This window comes from Mauremys mutica, chromosome 25, assembly GCF_020497125.1.
Source record: "Mauremys mutica isolate MM-2020 ecotype Southern chromosome 25, ASM2049712v1, whole genome shotgun sequence".
Taxonomy (NCBI): Eukaryota; Metazoa; Chordata; order Testudines; family Geoemydidae; genus Mauremys; species Mauremys mutica.
Window position 1 is genome coordinate 2,740,922 of NC_059096.1, and position 9,796 is coordinate 2,750,717.

At 56.4% G+C, this 9,796-nt stretch overlaps 1 long non-coding RNA gene across 1 annotated transcript; it reads right to left on the reverse strand.

The window, feature by feature from the left end:
* Window positions 1-4,695: 4,695 nt before the first annotated feature.
* On the reverse strand, window positions 4,696-9,136 carry LOC123356384. Its single transcript, XR_006575348.1, has 2 exons — window positions 5,518-9,136; window positions 4,696-5,437 (listed from the first exon to the last, which is right to left on the reverse strand). It is a non-coding gene; the product is annotated as an uncharacterized LOC123356384 (long non-coding RNA).
* Window positions 9,137-9,796: the final 660 nt, after the last annotated feature.

Below are 9,796 nucleotides of genomic sequence, written 5' to 3' on the forward strand. Positions count from 1 at the left end.
GACCTGTGGTCCCTTTGCCCAGCAGGCGTGTGTCCGCGTCCGCATCTTCTCCCGCGCGGTGCCTGACACTCACCAGCCTTCCCGCCAGCTCCTCGCCAGCCCAGGCACAGCGAGAGGCAGGCGGGGACGGGGCCGTGTATTTGAATGAAAGCAAAAGGAACCCCCGCGTGGCAGCTCCCGGGGAGTCCCGTCTGGCTCCTGCAGCTCTGCACACACGGTAGAGCAAGCTCCTCCTCCCGAAATAAAGGGGAAGAGATTTAAGGGCGGCCTCTACGGGGCTGCCTCTGCTGCCGCCCATCACCTCGGTTACCCTCAGTGTCCCTGCCCCCCGAGCCCCTCTGGGCCATTGCTGGCTTCAGGGCAGAATTGCAGCTGGAGGGACGGGCACTGGGGAAGGAGACGAGTGCGAGATTTGCCACATTCCCCCTCCACTCGCAGGACCCAGGCTGTGCTGCCTGCGGGATAGAACTAGTCCTGCCCGAGCTCCTAAAGGAAGCTGGGTCCTTGCTCAGAGGGGAGCCTGCCGAGGGGCTGCAGGAAAGGAAGGGGGTCGTTCAGGGGGGTGCTCTTCCCTGGGGCGTCAGTAGCATGCGTGGTGCCCCAGCGGCTGTATGAAAGCCTGGGCCGGGCAGCGCGTGGTCCCTAGTGATCCCTGGCTCTCTTTGCACCAACACGCTGCCTCCCTACAATCCCATTCACCTTCGCAGCCCGGCCTGAACTGCCGGTGGTTAAACAGCTGTGGTGCCACCGCCCAGAGGGGACTGAGCTTCAATGGTGGGTGGGGAAAAAATCCTTACGCCTGAATCTGCAGAAGCGGGTGGCGATAGGAGAAGCCTGGCTGCTGTGGGGAGGGGGATTTGAGAGGCCAGGAGTGGGGGGGAGGGGCTGCCTTTCCGAAAGTGCTGGGCACCCACCTGGGACAGTCAGGCCCTTTTGGAAGAGTCTCTCATCGGGCCCCCAAAACCACTAGCCACTTGTGACCATGGAAGCCCAGTGCTAGATGCCAGCAGGGAAAGCTGCCCCTTGGGGCTCAGCGCAAAAGCCAGGCCTGGCTGGCCAGGGCCCTGGGGGTGACTTTTCTGAATGCCTCCTAGTCGCACAGCCCGGCACTGGAGCGGTTCGCTGCAGACGTTCTTGGCATTAGTTTTAGTCACAGGAAATTTTGTTTAAAAAAAAAAAATCGGAGCTAAAAGAAATCAAAGGAGGAAACGGTCCCCTCCCCCGCCTCCAAGACAAGCTGTTGCCCGGAGGGGGGCTGGGGATGGGAATTAGCCGCTTCTCGCCCCTGTCCCAGGAGCTGGCTTTGCCATCCTGAGCTCACCCGCTCTCAGCTCCGCCCTGGGCCAGGGCCAAGCGTCTCAGCCCTGGCTCGGCTTCCAGCACAAGAAACGGTTCCTGTCGGAGCTGGGGCAGGTAGGTCGCTTCGTGCCGCATGAGCTGCAGGCAGGCAGCTGGGTGGGTTCTGGCCCAGCCGAATCCTCCTCTTCGGCAAGCTGAGCCCCACCGAGCAGGTCAGGTGAGGGCTCCGTGCTGCGTTTTTACAGCTCACCAGGAGGAGGATGGAATTGCTTTGGCTGCCTTTCTGAACTCTGCAAAACCTTCTGCGGTTTGAGCCTCTGGAAAACAATAGCATACCGTAATTTCTCAAAGAGACGCCCCGCCCTTTGGACACTCCAGTCGTTTGAGGTGGGCACACTTCCCTAAAAAGACCATCCAGGAGCGTATTACCATATTTTCAGGAGGCACCGTCTTTGTCACACATCAATTTCAACTTCCCCACCAAGTGTTTCATTTGGATGGAAAGGGCTGGTTTTGCTAGGGATGAAATGACCCGGGAATGCTACAGGCATGTTTTCTGAGGGTTGGCAGCGGGACCACTTACCCTTGCATCAGTGATAAGCCTGGCAGCAAAATATGGTTCTAATAATCAGCCAGCGTTTAGCTCGTTTAGAATGACTTGATTAGATCATGTTCTCCTAGCGAGGCCATCGGGGTGGGATCTTTTCTACGGTTAATAAATCTCAGACGATAAATTCTTAATAATCGAGCGTCATGTTATTTTCAACTCTATTTTTGTAGACGAGTTTGGAAATGAAGGGCTGCAGCCACAGGATCAGGGCTTCTGCACGTTTCCATTCAGGTGAACATTCGACATGCCCGCCAGGGAGCCTGGGGCCGGACCTGGGCGTCCTTGGCCATGCTGGTAGCTCCGGTAGCTCCATGTGTCACACGTCCCGTGGCACTGCAGACACACCCTTAGAGAGCTCAGCGCGCTTTACAAAGCAGCCGTAAGTAGCATCAGACTCACCAATGTTCAAACACCGGGTGTTCAAAACTCATGGGTCGGCCCCCTCCCAAAATAATCATGAGATTGTCTTAAAAAATCTTGAGATGTTTCCAAAGGGCTAACAAATGGCAGGTTCTGTTTGTTTGCCTTCTGGGCCTAAGCCTTCAGATTTTCCAGCTTTTGTCTGTGACCAGGAGGGCTAGAAACTTGCCTTTGAGACGAAAGCTGAGATTGTCCCATAACCCAGGATCCTGGAGCTCTGGCTCTCAGTACAACCGCAAAGACAATCAAATCATGCGAGTTGGCGGCGCTGTTATGTGGCACATGCGGCACGCCCAGGTTAAGTGGCTTATCCAGTTTCAGAGCACGGACAGGAAATAATACATGTCTCGAGATACTTTCGAAGTGCGTAAGAACTTTTTAAACTCCAAAGCGGCCCGTTGCCCTTATCCCGACATAGTCTTTACTCCGTTTCCTGCTTCCACACGCAGTGGTTTAACGGCTCCGCCAAATTCCTCTGTCTTTGGGGTTTACACAATAAGCACAAGGAGACCGGCACAATAAATGAGATCTCCCCGTTCTCCTCCGCTCCATCCGAGCCCTGGTCTTTTCTCCTTCCCAGCAGGCGGGCTGCAGCTCATTTCGTATGTCAATGACTCAGGGTTTGGCGGGGGAAAGCGATTCTCCTCTCAAGAAGGCTCTGCTTCATTGCCAGGACTGATTTCCTCCCTGCCCGTGGCACTGGGGTGCCATGTAAAAGGTAACATTGCCAACGGACACACGGGATGTTAGTGTCGGTCTCTCCTTATGGTGCGACAGCTCAAGCCACCGATCTGCTAGCCTGGTGATGCCCCCTGCCCAGTGTTGGGACACAGAGGGTGCAGGAGACGCCCACTGGAATGAACAGGAGCGTGGCTGCCAACGGGCAGGATCTCGCCCTTCGTTTCCCAGACCCATAATGACTGAACGTTGTTCCTAAGAGCAGCTGTCCGCTGAGCAGCTACGGTCAGAGTCCTGCTGTGGCCTGGCAGAAATTGGTTTGAAGTGGGGACGGGAGTGTGTTGAAAGTCTTTTTAAACTGGGCAATTGTCACTGGTTTTAGGCGACAAACCGTGTGAACGCACTTGTCCCGACCGACCACACACACGCGCGCACACACACTCTCAGGTATCAGACAGGTGTTTACTGTTAGCACAGGACACTGCATAATCTTGTGATTTCTAAACACACACACACCTCTCTCTACAGCTATTTGGTAGATCGCTGTTCACGCTGGGCTCCTGGAGACCTTTGCCTCACCAGCAGAAACTGGAGACACTCAGGGGGCATTATCTGATCTGGTTTTAATCTTGGGGGAGAGGACGCATCAATCCTCCAGGTGTGATCCTCCCCCCACACCTTCAGCATCAGTATTTTCAGTTGGGAGACTTTGCTGCTGCTGTTTTCCTTTGTATCGGAACCTGAAATAGGGTGGAAGGTACCGCATGCGTCAGAGCTGGGCTGGAGTGCAGCAAACCTGAACGGTCTGAGCCCAGAGCCAGTGGCGCAGGTCTGCGTATGGCCCCAGAGACCATCTGCAACAGGAAGAAAGCTCATTGCTAACCGTAGCCAGCCAGCAAAGCCGAGGTTGTGTTGCACCTGGATTCAATTGCTTTGCACTGAATTTGTTCCAGCCCTGTATTTATTCTCTGATTCTGGATTCGTTCGGTTGCAGGCAGCGTGTCCATGATGCTGTTTGGAAAGAACATCTGCCGGTCTGCGTATATCTCCTGTGCCCATTGCTAAGTGCTGGATGCTGTGACTGGAGTCAGATTTCGCCCCTGTGGGGAGGCCTTGGCCAGCATTTGGGCACAGGCCCTTTCGTGCACCAAGCAAGAGTCGTTTTCTGAGACTACGGCACTGCCACAACACTTGCCTTTATACACAGTCCTATTAGGATGGCTGGGATGGCTCTGACATGAACTCCTGGGTCTGCATATCCTCTAAGGCTGATCAGGTCTGGATTCAAATGCCCTGGCTCAGGCCTCATATGACCCATTAGCCCCCAGGCAGTGGCAGCAATAGCCCTGAAATTGAGGGGTGGACTAGAAACCCCCTTGGACTTTGCCTTTGTGGGTTTCATTCCTTCTGACAAGGAGCTGCTAGATCCCCTTTGTGGGCAGGCCAGCTGGGCTGCAGGAGACCTGTGCTCAGTTCCCAACTCTGCCCCGGATTCCTTACGCGAGCCAAGCCCCTGTTCCCCATCTGCCCTTCGCTCCCCTCCAGGCGTGTTGTGAAGCTAAAATCCCTCCTGAGAGCCAGCTCAGGGCCTAGAGAGAAGGGGGAGACGCTCTGAGATGGTTTCCCTCTTTGCGGGGGATAATCCACTTGCTGACATTTCAACACAACATGGCAGAGAAGAGGTGAAGTCACGTGTGGTTTTTGTTTTAATTCGGCTGGTTGAGAAAGCATATAGGTTTTCATATAACGTACAAATCATATCATAGAAAATCACAGCTTAGAGGCCCCAGCTGACACCCCAGCACCCGCAGGATTAGTTGTGTAGGGTTCATTTGTCATTTGCTTTTTGCTTTTTGAAGCGATGTCAAGATAAAGCACATGTAAGAGAAACACATTAAATAACCGTGACAATTAAATAGAGCAATTACTGCTTGTCTTTTTGACAATATAAAAGCTTCAAGTTTACTGTGTAAAGAAGCAATGGCCTCTCCACGGAGAGGGGCTCAGAGCGAGGCGCTGAAGGAGCATCACATGGCTGCAGAACCCGAGGAGGAGATTAGCTGGCCTTATCCTTGAATAATGAGCGTGTGTAAATACAGCGTGAAACTAAAGAGAGATGCGATACAACCGTCGAGTCCTTCATGCCAGGGTGCTTTATAATGAACCAAAAATGTAATGCCCTCACAAGATGCCAGGCTCCCTTTTTTCCAAAGAGACCAGTTTTTAGGCCAGGCTACCATTAAATGGGAAAGCCTGTTGCTTTTCTAAGGTGCTTGCCCTCTGCTCAGGAAACCAGCTAGGAGAGTCTTTTCTTACTCTGGGTCTGGAAAGTGTCCTGGGTGTGTCCAGAGGGAATACATGGGGCCAGATATGGCAGGTCCATCCCGGCTGCACTACTGAGTGTACTAAGCACATCTAGCAATGATGCACCTGCTATGAAACTAACTGTGCCAGGTGTGTCCAGGTAGAATAAAGCTGCTGTGGTGCTAAATGCAGCAGGTAGGATTTACCTGCTATGAAACTAACTGTGCCAGGTGTGTCCAGGTAGAATAAAGCTGCTGTGGTGCTAAATGCAGCAGGTAGGATTTACCTGCTATGAAGCTAACTGTCAGGTGTGTCCAGGTAGAATAAAGCTGCTGTGGTGCTAAATGCAGCAGGTAGGATTTACCTGCTATGAAGCTAACTGTGCCAGGTGTGTCCAGGCAGAAGACACCTGCTATGATGCTGCCTGTATCAGCTAAGTCCACGGAAGAGACACCCGCTGCGCTGCTGAGCGTGCTGTCCCACAGAAGGCTCCTGAACGGACTGCAGCCCAGTAGGTCACTCAGCGGATCACCAGGAAAGCGGGGAAAGGAAAGGATGGCAGGCGAAACTCAGCAGAATCTCCCCACATGGCAGAAGTGGAAAAGTGAGAGATTTAGCCCTTGTGCAATCGAGTGGCTCCTGTGACACCCAGAGGGTGGCCTCCCCGCAGCGCAGAAGGCCCAAGCTCTAAGCAGCACGTAAGTCCCACTGCAGAGCTGTGTGGTGTAGAGGCCTGGTGCTGGCCCTCTGCCCAGGGCTGAATTTCAGGGCTAGCAATAATGCAGCGGGGAAGGTAGCTCCCTACCCTTGTGATCTCAGCAGCACAGAGCCATTCGGGTCTGGAGCCGAGGGACATCCAGGCGGAGCCAATGGGGAACTCTGGAGTGTGATGGGAAATGAGGGCCCAGTGTTATGGGGAGACAGGATCTGGGTTGAGTTACAGGAACCTCCTGGAAAATACACCCTCCCCCGCCTCCCCTCCTGCCTGGAAGCAGCCAAGGGGCTGAACACAAAGGCAGCCTGATTCTGTCCTCATTTCAGTGGTGGTTTCATGGTGTGCTGGCGAGACCAGGTCACCCCACGGTGGCTGGCCCCAGGGATCGGCTACACCCCCAGTCCACTGTATGCTGCTGATCAGAATTCTCCAGGGCCGGGGCTCGCTGTTCACCCGGGTTTGCTCGAGGGGCCGGGGGGGCCCCTGCGTGTCCCCACTCGAGGGCTACCCGAGCAAAGTGGCTCAGTTTAGAATTCAAGGCTGCCGGCACCACAGACTCCTGCAGGCTCTGCAAGTCCAGCCTCTTCTGTGGCCACCAGCCGTGAGGGCTCAGATGCCAATGAACCAGGCACAACAGACGCTTCTCCTGAGCCGCCTGGAAGGCTGCAGGAGCACAAGGCTCCGGGCAGCAGCCTGACCTCAGAAACGCTGCCCGCGGCAGGGCCCTTCCTGCATCGCTGTTCTGACCAGAGCCAACAAGCGAACTAAGCCAGTGCTGCCTCCTGGCCTGAACTCGCCCCTGATTTCCGGCGCTAGGTGGGAGGGCTGGGGATGTGTTTGGAATCAGGTGCAGCCTGAAGGGGGTGATGGGGAAAAGCCATAGGCTGGCTGAAGGGAGAGACTGGAATGGGGGGCGGGGGGGGGCATGTTTATCTAATGACCCGCCCCCCACATACACAATAACACACACTCAGCCAGCCCGGCTCCATTCACAAATACACCCCTACCCGGCAGCCCTCTCCTTTCCTGCGGTGCAAAGGGCTAGGTGGGAAAACAACCCCCCCAGGCTGAGCTAATCGTTATGGGAAGGTGGGTGGGCGGACAGGTGAGAGCTGACAAAGAAACAGAATAATAAACTCTGGGTCTGATACCCCCGCCCCTCCGCCCCCACCACACACACACTGCACCTCATCTATAACCCGTGCAAAATGAGTGTGAAACGTGCCCGCTCTGGGGAACATTTCACACGCCTGTCAATGCCTCCACAATGAGGGAGGCGGGGGTGGGTCAGGCCCTGGGGTTTGGCTTGTTCTGCCTCCTTAGAGCTCTTTTTAAATGCTTCTTTGCCCCACCCTGGAAGCCGACCAAATTCAAACCCCGCCACTTGAAGGGTGTGTGCAGTGGGGGTGCAATGGGTGTGTGTGTGTGTGTGTGTGTGTGTGTGTGTGTGTGTGTGTGTGTGTGTGTGTGTGTGTGTGCGCGCGCGCTGTTTACACTGCGAGTCATTGTTACACAAACGGGGAAAGCCAAACAACAAACTGAAATACAGAGCCCAGTTCAAGGTCCTGGCCTGATAGTCGAAGCTTTCCGTGGGGTTGGTCCTGGCTACCTGAGAGATCCCCCCACCCCGAACCTGAACTTCCCCAGTAGCCGTGTTCCATGGGAACAATGTAACGTCCAGCGAAGAGCTGGAAGCTCTAAGCCAGGACCTGAGCTGGCGCTTTGACTCCGGAACTCACTGCCACAGGATATAAGATACCGACCTCGTCACACTCACAGCTAAACCCAGTGCCCTCTCTGCCCCGTTCACAGCAGCACTGGCGCTTTCCTTCAGATAATCCCCACTTTTTAAAACCTAGGTCACTTCTCGCTAGTAGGCAAGGAAGAAAAATCTCACTCTTATTCAGAGCTGGGCACGGCCTGGATTTTCCATTCCATGACTCTGGCATTTTTGCTGTTCTGCAATAGAACCAACCAAAAATTAAACGCCCCGTGCAGCAAAATTCCGAAAAAAAATTAATTCTGGGTTGATCGAAATGTTTCGTTTTGATCAATTTGAAACAGTTTGTTCTGCTTTCGCCCATTTCAGGCCGTTTTTAAATAGAATCCCCCCGGAATTGGCCCCGGTCGGCCCCGAAGTGTCTCGCCCTCAGTCCTCGTCTGCTCTTCCTAACGAGCTCGCTGTGCTGAGGAGATGCTAACAGGGCCACAGCTGGCCGAGAGCAGAGCCCCGTGCCCGGGGGGCCAGTTGCCGCCCCCTGAGGGTCCGAGGCAAAAAGCTACATGGAGGCCGCAAACCTTGGCTTCAGTGGGGGCCATTTCTGCTCATTCTTCTCTCACCCTCTGACCCGGGCGCGGGAACAGCAGCGACTGGCCCTGGCCGGCTGCTGTGTCTGGGTTAAATGGCGGAAGGAGCAAGAGGGAAATATAGAGACTAAGAAAAACTATCGCTCCCCCCGCAAGACAAACCGGCGGCTGCTCCTGCTTTCCGGCTCGTCCTGAGCGGGGAGCGGGGCCCCCGCGCCAGGGAGCTCAGCTCAGCTCAGTTGGGAGGGGGCTGGGCAGGTGGGGATCAGGGCTCGGGGGGCGACTCTCCGGCTGGCGAGCCTGGGCTCGCACAAGCTCTTGCCAAGGGATCTCAGGCAGCCGTTGCCTTGTGGGAAAGTCTCTCCCTAGCCACTTCCTAGCTCTCAGGGGAGCTCAGCACGCGCCCTGGTGACCGTCTGCCGGGCTTGTAAGAGCAGGGTGGACAAAGCCCTGGGAGGGATGGTCTCGGCTCGGGGGGGGCTACATGACCTCTCGAGGCCCCTTCCAGCCCCACATTCCCGCAGCGCAGCTTTACTCGCCCTGGTGGAGACGTCACGGTTACCGGCCAAGGAGCCGCGTGTCATGGAAACGGGGCCTTCTTGTGACAGTGTGACCGGGACTCCTGGCCAGAGCCCCAGCGGATCTGTAGCGACACCCAGGGTGGCCAGGTGTCCGGCTGTCGACCGCCGGGTTGAAAAGGGACCCTGGCATCTCAGGCCGTTAAAAGTCCCATCAGCGGTGCTGCCCGGCTAAGGCAGGCTAGTCCCTACCTGTCCTGGCACCGCGCTGAGCCCTGGAAGTGGCCAGCAACAGGTCCGGCTCCTAGGCAGGGGGACCACGGAGCTCCGCGCGCTGCCCCCGCCTCGAGCACCGGCTCCGCACTCCCATTGGCCAGTTCCCGGCCAATGGGAGCTGGGCGGGCGGTGCCTGCGGGCGACAGTGGCACATGGAGCCTCCTGGCCCCCACGCCTAGGAGCCGGACCTGCTGCTGCTTTCGGGACGCGCACAGCGCAGTGCCAGGACAGGCAGGCAGCCTGCCTTAGCCCCCCGGCCTGCGGCCCAACCCCCTGCCCCAGTCCTAATCCCCCCCAAACCCGGAGCCCCCTCCTGCTCCCCAAACCCCTCATCCCTGGCCCCACCCAGAGCCCTCACCCCTAACTCCTTGCCCCAGCCCAGAGCTCCCTCCCACACCCTGAACCCCTCATTTCTGGATCCACCCCGGAGCCCGCACCCCCATTTAGATTTAGAGCCCTCACCCCCTCCCAGACCCCAGCCTCCTGCCCCAGCCCAGTGAAAGTCACTGAGAGTGGGGGAGAGCAAGCCACCGAGGGAGGGGGAATGTAGTGGGGGGGTGGGAGCTCGGGGAAGGGGCAGGGCCTATGGGGAAGGGGCAGGGCTAGGGTGTTCGGTTTTGTGCGACTAGAAAATTGGCAACCCTAGACACAACACGCATCCACCTGGCC